The sequence below is a fragment of the Macaca mulatta genome, chromosome 8, assembly GCF_049350105.2.
Source record: "Macaca mulatta isolate MMU2019108-1 chromosome 8, T2T-MMU8v2.0, whole genome shotgun sequence".
NCBI lineage: Eukaryota > Metazoa > Chordata > Mammalia > Primates > Cercopithecidae > Macaca > Macaca mulatta.
The window spans coordinates 25,856,042-25,867,255 of record NC_133413.1 but is presented as its reverse complement, the minus strand read 5'-3'; the positions used below and the strand labels follow the sequence as shown (position 1 = coordinate 25,867,255).

Here is an 11,214-nt window from a genome sequence, read left to right as displayed (position 1 = left end):
AGGAGTTTTAGCAGTGGTAATATCTTCAAATTTGCTTCTATATAGGTCTATAATTGTGATTATGTGTGTGAATTACAATATGCATCCATTAAAAACATAGAACTATGGGTCATGAGTGGAAAACAAATGAATATTTTATCAATTTGTGTCTGTTGGAATTTAAGCCAGAAAAAAGAAAATGAAATTCTCTTCTTCTCCTCTCTCCCTCCCACTTACAAACCATTGTTTGGCCCCTGCTGTCAAGACAAAAGATGACACTCTTGAGTTCCCATTATGGATTAAATATTGGGATGCTGCTCATTTGTAACTATTACTTATACTATCTTCCCTAAAAAACTAACTAATTCCAAAATTTTATTCCCTAATTGGGGAAAGGAGGTAGGGTTCTGACTTAGGTCTTATTAGAAAAAGTCCTATGTCCTCTGTTAACCAGAACCTTAACTTGAATCCCTGAGAAATTGTTAAGGATAGGTTCTTTTCTTTCAATTTTTATATTTTTTAAATTTAAATTTTATATATTTTTATATGGAACACTTCACAAATTTGAGCATCATCATTGTGCAAGGGCCATGCTAATCGCTGTATCATTCCAATTTTAGTATATGTGCTGCTGAAGCGAGCATGAGAAGGCTCTAGTTAAGCACATGAGGCTTAACTAGAGCCTTCAATTATGGGTAGAATTTTTTTAACTGATTCTGATAAACCCACCAAAAATCCTCTAAAAAGTCATTCACTTCTTAGCAATCAATTTTGAAAAATGCATATTAACAAGAAAATGAATTAGATATTTTTTTATGAAGAATAGATGATATATTTTTCTTTTTTTAAATTTTTTATTATACTTTAAGTTCTAGGGTACATATGCACAACGTGCAGGTTTGTTACATATGTATACATGTGCCATGTTGGTGTGCTGCACCCATTAACTTGTCATTTACATTAGGTATATCTCCTAATGCTATCCCTCCCCCTCCCCCCAGCAGGCCCCGGTGGATTGGTTCTTAAAGAAATCATCTTCCTCAAGAAATTGTTTTTCATCCTCCTTTAACACATGATATTAGAGTCTTCAGTGTATTTTAGAAAGAGCACTGGAATGACAAACACAGTCTGACAATGTGGATTATAGCTCTGCTCTACCTTTCTGTGTTTTCCTGTGTGAGTTTGGACAATTCTCTCCATTTTTCTGAATACCTGTTTTCTTATCTGTAACAAGAAAATTTTCCATTTAAGCAGTGGTACTCAAACCCTTTCAGGTCATATATTCTTTTGAGATAGGTAAACCTTTCAACAGAATAATACACAAAGCTGGACAAATGTTTCTCCTCTTATGTTTTCTCATTATTTCCTAGAGGCTGGCATATATATATTCTGAGATCAAGTTAATCATGAAACAGACATTTTTATAATTTAATCATTTGGTTGATAAGGAAGCTCAGTGTCTCGTTGTCTTTAGGTATTTCACCCAGAAGCCAGGATTCCTGGTGTCTTGCCTTTCATTCTTCTCTATGTACAAAAACTGGTTTTCTTTTCCTCTCCAGAAGAGAACTAGAGAATAATCATGAACTAGAGGAAATGCCAAAACAAACAAGGAGACGAGAACTTTGGAGAAAAAGAAGAGGTTGAAGGGACCGAGGGACTGAGAGAAAAAGGAAACAGAACATAAATAAGGTTATTCTGTTGACAGAGATCGGCCTGCATGGAGTGCTCCAAATATCAAGAGAGAGGCCCTTTTTTTCTAAACAGGAAATAGACTGACCAATTTCTTATCACTCCTTGAATCCCATACGGGTTGGACAATATCACTTGAACCTTATTCATCAAGGGTTTGTATGTGTATGTGTATGTATATGTATGTGACCTGATTCTACTCTTCTTTTCCTCAGAAGATCCCTAGATTCCTATGTGGAAGACAAGGATTCAAAGAGAGCTATATATGAAACCAACCAACCAGTTGCTTTTCTGGATTTTCCAACTTCTTCCCCCTACACATCACACATTCACACATTTAAATCCAGGGGTTCACAGACACCTAATGTCCACCTGTGTCTCTCAGAATGAGAACATTTACATTAGATAATAGCTTAATTCCTACTTTTTCTAACATCCAGAGTCTATGCCTATCCTTGCATAGACTTCTTTGAAGTAGAAAAGTTAGGTTTTTATGTATGGAGAAAATAAACGTAAAGAGACAAAATAACTCTGTTCAGTAACACATATGGCAAATGGAGACCATTGATCACTGAAGCTCAGAGAACTGTGCTCACCTTCATTGCTTGAACTAACTTTGCCACTTCTGAAAAAGAAATAAAGAAAAATATGGGGATTCATACTGGACAGAATTTAAGCCGACTAGAGTTGAACCAGGGAGAGTAAGGAGCTGAATATTCAATAAAAATCCCAGATGACAGTTCAGGTTTTTTCCAAGGAGATCAACAACTCCAGTCACCAGAGCCCTCAATGGAGTGGTCAGTCTATCTCCCTACTCCACCCTGCACATTTAATCAGCACCTGTGTGTTCCAAGATCAATATTCTTTTTGTGAACTAAATTTCATTCTGAAGGATTTCAAATGCAACAAAAGTTGATCCACTGCAAAGATAAAAGAGCTGCTTAACAGCTGTGATAAACGAAATTAAAACAATTGGACATTTTTCCTACTGGGAATTAAGCTGTTTTCACTAAGACCCACACGTACCACTGCACTAGAAGAGCTGACAACAAACAAATGGAAATAAATGTTGAAGAAGCAAAATCTACCCTTACTTTTAGGACTTAGGGGAAAAAAAAGGCAAAACACTTTTAGAAAGAAGCTAATTTCTATTTTTAAAAGACTTACTTCCCTCTTGAAGGAAATCAATTTCTCCAAAAATTCTTGTAAAACTCCTCAGTAGATTTTTTTTTTTTTTTTGGCGTAGAAATACAAATCATTTTGTAATGTCAATGATATCAACTCTTATAGGTTTATTGAATTTTTTATAAAATATGGTCAAAAGTCAAAACAAAAGTTATGGAGTAACTGATTAGTTATTGCTCATTGGACCGCAGTATATGTATCAGGCAGGGTCTTGAAAGAACTAATCATCACATTTTACACACCAAATGTGATACTTGAGGAGAATTTAATAAAGTATTTACAGGATATATTAGTCAAGTTTCTCTAGAGAAACAGACCAATAGTATATATGTGTGTGTATATGTGTGTGTTTTATGTGCACTTTAATCATAGAGCCTGAAGGTAATTTTATATAATATATAATATGTATATATACATATATGAGATTTATTCCAATGACTTGGCTCATGTGATTATGAAGGCTAAGAAGTTCCAAGATCTGCACCCAGTAAGCTGGAGGCCCAGGAGAGCCTATTTGCAATTCCCATCTGGGACCAAAAGCCTGAGAACTAAGAGAGCCAAATGTGTAAGTTTCAGTCCAAAGCCAGCAGGCTCCTGACCCAGGAAGAACCAATGTTTCAGAATGAGTCTGAAGTCAAGAAAGCACTAATGCCGCGGCTCAAGGAGTCAAGCAGAAGTTTCCTATTATGCAGTCTTTTTGTTTTATTCAGGCCTTCAGCTGATTGGAGGAAGTTCACCCATATTAGGGAGGCTAATCTGGTTTACTCCACTGATTCAAATGTTAATCTCACCCAGAAACACCCTCACAGACATACAGGATAACTTTTCCTATCTCCCAGTAAGCTGACACACAAAACTAATCACACAAGGTATTGATTGAGTTTAAGAAAACCAAGTGCCCTGGGGTTAGAAATAATATATATATCCTGGTCCATGAGCAGTGAAAAGCCATTACAACTCCAGGGCCTGAAGGAGGGAGACCTTAGCATATCCTAGAGAGTTTAAGGGATGCCTAGGAACTGAAACTTTTGACAGGGAAGGAGCAAAGGAATAAATACTTCTAGAGATCAACTTCCCCCATCATAGAACAAGATAGAAAAGAATGGATATTGAACATGGATAAGCAACATATATATTGCTAACCTAAATCAAGAGTCACATGTGCATTCTAGAATCCACTTGGTAGCTTGAATTATAGCAATGAAGCTGCTATAAAATGAAATACAGGTACTGAGGCCTCATCCACATTTATCAAATAAGAAATTATGAGGCTGGATGCCAGAGATGAGTATATATTTAAGATTCTACAGGAAATTCTTTCCTACATCTCTGATTTAAGGGCACTCTCTTGAAAGACGCTTGTCTTCATCTTTATCTAGTTATCTGAGGATCACATCCTATTTCTAAAACCAGCCACATGTTGAATATCCCTGATATGAAATGGTTGGAACTGGAAGTGTTTCGAATTTTTTGGATTTTGGAATATTTGCATATATATGAGATATTTTGAAGACAGAACTGAATCTGAACACAAAATTAATTTATGTTTTGTACCTTATACACATCAATTGAAATTAATTTTATACAACAGTTTTAATGCCTTTGTGCATGAAACACAGTTCGTGCACATCAGAAAGCAAAGGTGTCACTATCTCAGACACCCATGTGGATGATCTGTAGTTGTTTGGCATCACCATTTTTCCTAACTCTGAATTTATATGCTACTGATAAGCAGTAACTTCTTACATTTATTCACATATAAGTACTTAACAGTAAAAAATACAACATACAGGCCGGGCGCAGTGGCTTATGCCTATAATCCCAGCACTTTGGGAGGCCAAGGCAGGCAGATCACGAGGTCAGGAGATCGAGCCCAGCCTGGCTAACATGGTGAAACCCTGTCTTTACTAAAAATAAAAAAATTAGCCAGGCATGGTGGCATGTGTCTATAGTCCCAGCTACTCGAGAGGCTGAGGCAGGAGAATTGCTTGAACCCAGGAGGTAGAGGTTACAGTGAGCTGAGATTACGCCATTGCACTCCAGCCTGGGCGATAGAGCAAGACTCTGTCTCAAAAATAAATAAATAAAATAAAAATAAATTTATATATATATATAAATATATAAAACATACCATTAATACAGGAAATAAGGCAGGGCGTGGTGGCTCAAGCCTGTAATCCCAGCACTTTGGGAGGCCGAGGCGGGCGGATCACAAGGTCAGGAGATCGAGACCACAGTGAAACCCCGTCTCTACTAAAAATACAAAAAATTAGCCGGGCGCGGTGGCGGGCGCCTGTAGTCCCAGCTACTCAGGAGGCTGAGGCAGGAGAATGGCGGGAACCCGGGAGGCGGAGCTTGCAGTGAGCCGAGATCGCGCCACTGCACTCCAGCCTGGGCGACAGAGCGAGACTCCGTCTCAAAAAAAAAAAAAAAAAAAAAAAAAAAAAAAAATACAGGAAATAAAAATGTGTTCAGGGTAACTAACCAGCATGGTGTCATCCCCAGAGTACCTGGATCAGCTGTTAGACAGCAGTGACAACAGGCAAAGGGAGGTTTTCAGTCTCCAACTACCATGCTGGGTTTTAGTTAAAAGGTTACCGTATGCTGTATTTTGGTTTTAGGTGAAAAGAAACATCAGAGCAGTTTAGGAATGAGGAAGCATTCTGCTGGGTGGCTCTTTAAATTTTTTCTCCCAAGTCACTGGTCTTACTAACAATAGTTTTTGTCTTAGACATCTCTGACTTTATAAACTGACAAGATTTCTTGTTCTGTTATGAATGCTTGCTGCTCTAGCCCTTCACTAAGCCCATGACACTTTTTCACCACCTTGTCTACAGGCACATTTTCTGCAGTGTTAAGGATGTCATCTTCATCATTGCTATTATCACAATCACCTTGATTCAAAACCATTTTGGCTATTTTACCACCAACCAATGAATGAACAACTGGAGCCTCATTGTCGAGGTTGAAAACTTCTTTAGTGTAATCCCAGCACTTTGGGAGGCCAAGACAGGTGGATCACGAGGTCAGGCGTTCAAGATTAGCCTGGCCAAGGTGGTGAAACCCTGTCTCTACTAAAAATACAAAAACTTAGCCAGGCATGGTGATGGGCACCTGTAATCCCAGCTACTCAAGAGGCTGAAGCAGAGAATTGCTTGAACCAAGGAGGCAGAGGTTGCAGTGGGCCGAGACCACACCACTGCACTGTAGCCTGGGTGACAAAGCAAGACTCCATCTCAAAAACAAACAAACAAACAAAAAAACTTCTTTGGTATCCACTTCTTCCAGATTACTAATGGACTCTGAAGGTATAACATTTACCTATATAAGAAGGTAAGATACCGTTTTTTTTCTTACTTGAAATGCAGAATCCTTCAACGCTACCACATTGTTCATCATTACCAAACATAGTCTCAAATCAGAGGTTGTCCAAGGCATATACAACTACATCTTCAGTCGTGCTCTAAGTGTTGCAACAGCATATATGGCATCCTACATGCTCGACTGTTTGAAAACCTTTTATGCCCATGCCTCTCTTCCCTGTCATTAGCATGGTGTTCAAGAAAGTGTTTTCTATATTTACTCTTCATTGATCTGAGAATACCCTGGTCATATGGCTGAATTAATGAAGTCACATTTGGGGAAAAGTACATGATGCAAGTATTTTTTATGAGAATATCAGCTAGAGGATAAGAACAGTTGTGAAGTAATAACAGAATATAGCAGTCATCATCCAGTCCAGCTTCCCAGCAGTAAGCACGAGCTGCTAGTACATAATGTTTGTGAAAACAGTAAGAAAAGATATCTGGCCAAGTTTGGTGGCTCATACCTGTAATCCCAGCATTTTGAGGGCCAAGGTGGTAGGATCACCTGAGTACAGGAGTTCAAGACTAACCTGTACAACATAGTGAGACCCCAATTCTCTACAAAAAAATTATCCAGGCATAGTGGCATGTGCCTATAGTACCAGCTATTCAGGAGGCTGAGGCAGAAAAATTACTAGAGCCTGAGAGTTTGTGGCTCCAGGGAGCTGTGATCACACCACTGCACTCCAGCCCAGGCAACACAGTGAAACCCTATCTCAAAGAAAAATAAAAATAAAAGTTGTCCTTGGTGATCCATATCTTTTGTGAGCACTATAATGGACTGGTAGAAATTCACTCCATGGAAACAGGAAGGATGCAAGCTTTTGCCCATCACAGCAATTTACACTTAGGCATGCCTGCTGCATTAGCACATCTCAGCAGTAAAGCTGTCCTTGTCATCCTTAATTCCTGTAGGGGATGTCTCATCAGCTGTAGTCAATGGCTTTCTGTGGCAATAACCACAAAACAGTGATGCTTCATTGCATTATAAACTTGTTCTGGCATCATATTTTCATCAGTGGCAAACTCATCCATCAGTTTTTCTACTGTTTCATAATTAGTGCATGCTTTATCACCACAAGTCTTAAAAAAATAAATTATGTCTTTTCTTAAATTTCTGCAATGTTTGCTGAATACTCACAGTTCCCTTCAATCTTGAGTTCACTGTTATAGATCTTTGCTTGTTTCATGATCAGTAAACAATTAAGTGCCATGTATTCACTGCAATGCTGATGAATCTACTCTTTCAACACACAACGGAGATCTTTGTTTTTAGCTTTATGCAGTGTTGTTGTATTTTTCATTGATTTTTCTACATCACTTTCAGCATAAAACTATACAACTGTGTACTTCTGTTTCCTCAAGTCATACAGAGTGGTCATTCCAACACCATACTGTCCTATGAGGTGTTTTACATTTACACCACTGTCCGATTTCTCCTACAGCTTGACTTTCTGTGCTATACATCATCATAAATGCTTCCTCTTTTCTTATCATTACCCATATGGATATTTGTAGACATTTTCAACATTTTTACACCACAGACAAGAGAATAAGAAAAAAAAAAACCCATAATGAGTAATGTACATAGGTCTTGGCCCCATGTGGATCATCCTCGTGAACCTACCATTGGCATGTCCAGCCTGCACACATACCATTTTATTACACTTCTGGGGCATATTTGCATGGGGGAATCTGGGCATGCACAGAAAAAATATATCATAGCCGAAGGGGACTGGGAGGGCTTTTGTTCCCTTGAGAATGCTGAATCAATTGTGTGATATGTACCTGTGTTTTGACTATGACCCATCACATGAGGTCAGGTGTGAAATTTGCCACTTGTGACATAGTGTCAGTGCTCACCAAGTTTCAGATTTTAGAGCATTTCAAATTTTCAATTTTCAGATTAGAGGTGCTCAACCTCTAATTCTGTGTAAGAATTATTGTTTCCCCAATAACATTGTTCTTTGGGAGATATTATTGGAATAATATTGTTCCAATATTTTGTTTACACATATTTACAATATGTAAATATGTGTAAATATGTAAACACATGAGGCTAAAATAAACCCTCTTTCTTTTTTCCACTAAGGTGACTACATTGATTATTGATGTGTTCTATTTTATGCACATACAGTCCAAGTCATGAAACTTGGTGTGAAACTTACATGATAGTAGAAACAGCATATCTATATACTTTGTCCATTATAATTATGCTCCCACAACAAGAAGAACTTTCCTAAATGTGGAAATCAGAGTCAGCAATCAATCATTGCATTCAGGAGAAATTTCTCAGCTCATCATTTTACCTAAGAATCTTTTAGTCTGAAGTGATACCTTCTGTTAGTTCCTTCCTGGATCCTGGTTTTCTTTTTGTCATTGAATCTTTAAAAAGGCTGCAGTTTCATCAGACCTTCTGAGAAAGAGAAAACATGCTCTGCACACACGTGACTGTGGGAATCACAATGAGAAGATAAACAGAGTATCTTTAAAATACAAATCCGTAGGTGAGTGCTTTTATGTGTTATCCCAGTAAGTCTGTGCAACTGTTCTAAATCATAGTCATCATTAGACTATTTTCAAGATGACAAACTTGCTAATCAGAGATTAAGTAATTTTCCTCAGGTCTCTCATGTATTAAGTAGCCAGAACTATGGTATTTACAGCCTGTAGTCTTTTGGCTATTCTACAGCCCCGCTCATTAAGTCAGAAGGCTGGGGAGAAGGCTACATTAGCCACGAAGATGGCCTTTAGGATTTAGGAAGCATTTTCCAATACCTCCATAACAACTAGATTTCTTTTGTAATATCTGTAAGGTGGGACATACAGGAAGTTTCTGTGCTTGGTGAACAGCTGATTTCAAAATGGGTTTCATGAATTATCCACCCCAAGGAGCACAGGATCATGGCACAGCAAATTCTACCTCCTGAGAAAATGCTTCAGTCCAACCCTCAAGCTGAAAAGGTCAAAGAGATCTCGACTGCCAGCACTAATAGCAGATTCATGCTACACAGTAGGGTAAGCAGGTGACAGGCACAAAAGTGAAGGAGGAAATTAGCAGAAGCCCATCATTTCAGAGAAAGTGTGTAAACATTTACATAATACCAGTAATCCTTTTAAATGCATGATCATTTAATTTTATCATGATTGAGAAGTAATCACTTTGAAGACACTGATGCTTGCCTTTCTGAAATCCTGCAGCGCATGCAGTTATAATACAAATATAGGTTTACAATATTTACTGTCTTGAAAAATAGTAAATGGTACAGGAAAAATGAAGAATCTAAAAACAGACCAACTTGATCTGTCTTGGTGCTTCCATGTACTTGCTGTATGACCTTGAATGAGTTACTCCATCTTTCTGGGCTTTATTTTCTTCACCTGAATCAAGGTTATAGTTATAAAAGTAACACTTATTTTTTCCTACATGTCAGAAGCTCCTTTAGATGTTTTACATGGATTAATTCATGTAATGATCACAATAACCTTATAAACTACACCCAATTACGATTTTTATGAATACCAGAGTCCAGATCCAAATATAAGCTTTTGTCGCCACCAAAGACCAGCTCTTACACTGACTATTTAAATGCCTATACCATTTGGGGTGTGTAATCATTAAGATAATATACTTAAATGCCTATTAATAATCAATAAAGGTGAGTTTCTTTTGGTAAAAGAAAATCATGGATGCCTTCCCTGGCCCCTTACCCCCAACTTTACTCCATACTCAAAGAGTAATGTTGCTGTGGATCAATTAATTTTAAGGATACTGATTGACCTTCAGTTTCTAAGAGTGGGACCATAATGGAGTATATATAAATAACTCTGTTTTAGGGGAAAATTACACTTTATCTTGCTGATTGAAATACTCTTCAGTAGCACTGTTTACATTGGAGAAATTGAAGAGAATATTTTCGTTTCTGCATATCATTCTGGTATAGTATGCCTTGTGATGCATTGAAGAATTAAAATGAAAACCAAAATAATCCACAAACATTCAGTTCATAATCATGTTTCTTTGGTAAGCCCTGGTAAGACTTGCCCTGGTTCTTTACACTAATACTCGGAGAGAGGAGAGATATGGATAGATGAAACTCACAAAAACAATAAAACAGAAGGCTGATCATTCTCATTGGAGGTATAATAAATCACTGGTGTGGCATCAAATTTGCAACACTCTCAAAAAAGGCTGAGAGATCAAAAGTTTAAAAAAACATGAGAAACTGGTAGAAACAGACGAATGCTCAGTGATTCAAAATACCAATGACCCTAAAGAATATACAGTAAATTCTTATTATTTGTGGTACTTATATTCTGTAAAGTGGCTATGAACCACTGAATAAGAAACCAGTACCCCTAAGTAAAATACATGGTGAGGTTTCTGCCCTGTGAACCTCTGGTCACAGTATCTTCACGAATCCATCAGTACATAACTTTGTTTTATGTCTGCCTTTGTTTAAAGACACTTTATTCACTATATAATTTTTATTAACATTGAGCTCACCGCCAACAGCATTACAACTCATGTCTGGAAAAAGAAATAATCTTATCTAAGATGCACAATTCCTCCCTTAATCATCTTGCAGCCTTCCTGCACTTAGGAACACCAGACATACTTCAGTACAATGTTTGGAGACCATTTTAAATGGAGAAATTACCAAGGAAAAGCATAAAAATGTAAAAAAAAACAAAAAACAAAAACAAAAAAAAGTGGCACTAAATATACTGAAAAAAACAAAGTGTTCACTGGTAAGCACATGATGTTCATGTCTGCAAATGACCGTGAAAGCATTGCAAGTAGTATATGGGGATTACGAATAAATTTTATCAAGTAAGCAAATTCACAAATACACAGTGTAAGAGTAATGAAGATTGGTTGTATAAGAATGAATTACATTCTAAGTAACAGAGCTATAATACAGTGACATTTATTCTAGTAAAACACTTCTGTATGAAATTGAGAAAGTCTGTCACATCCCAGTGAAATTGAAGA

At 37.4% G+C, this 11,214-nt stretch overlaps 1 non-coding gene across 1 annotated transcript; it reads right to left on the bottom strand.

The window, feature by feature from the left end:
- Positions 1-519: 519 nt before the first annotated feature.
- LOC114680460 (U6 spliceosomal RNA) lies at positions 520-623 on the bottom strand. The gene has a single exon (XR_003732685.1). It is a non-coding gene; the product is annotated as a U6 spliceosomal RNA (small nuclear RNA).
- Positions 624-11,214: the final 10,591 nt, after the last annotated feature.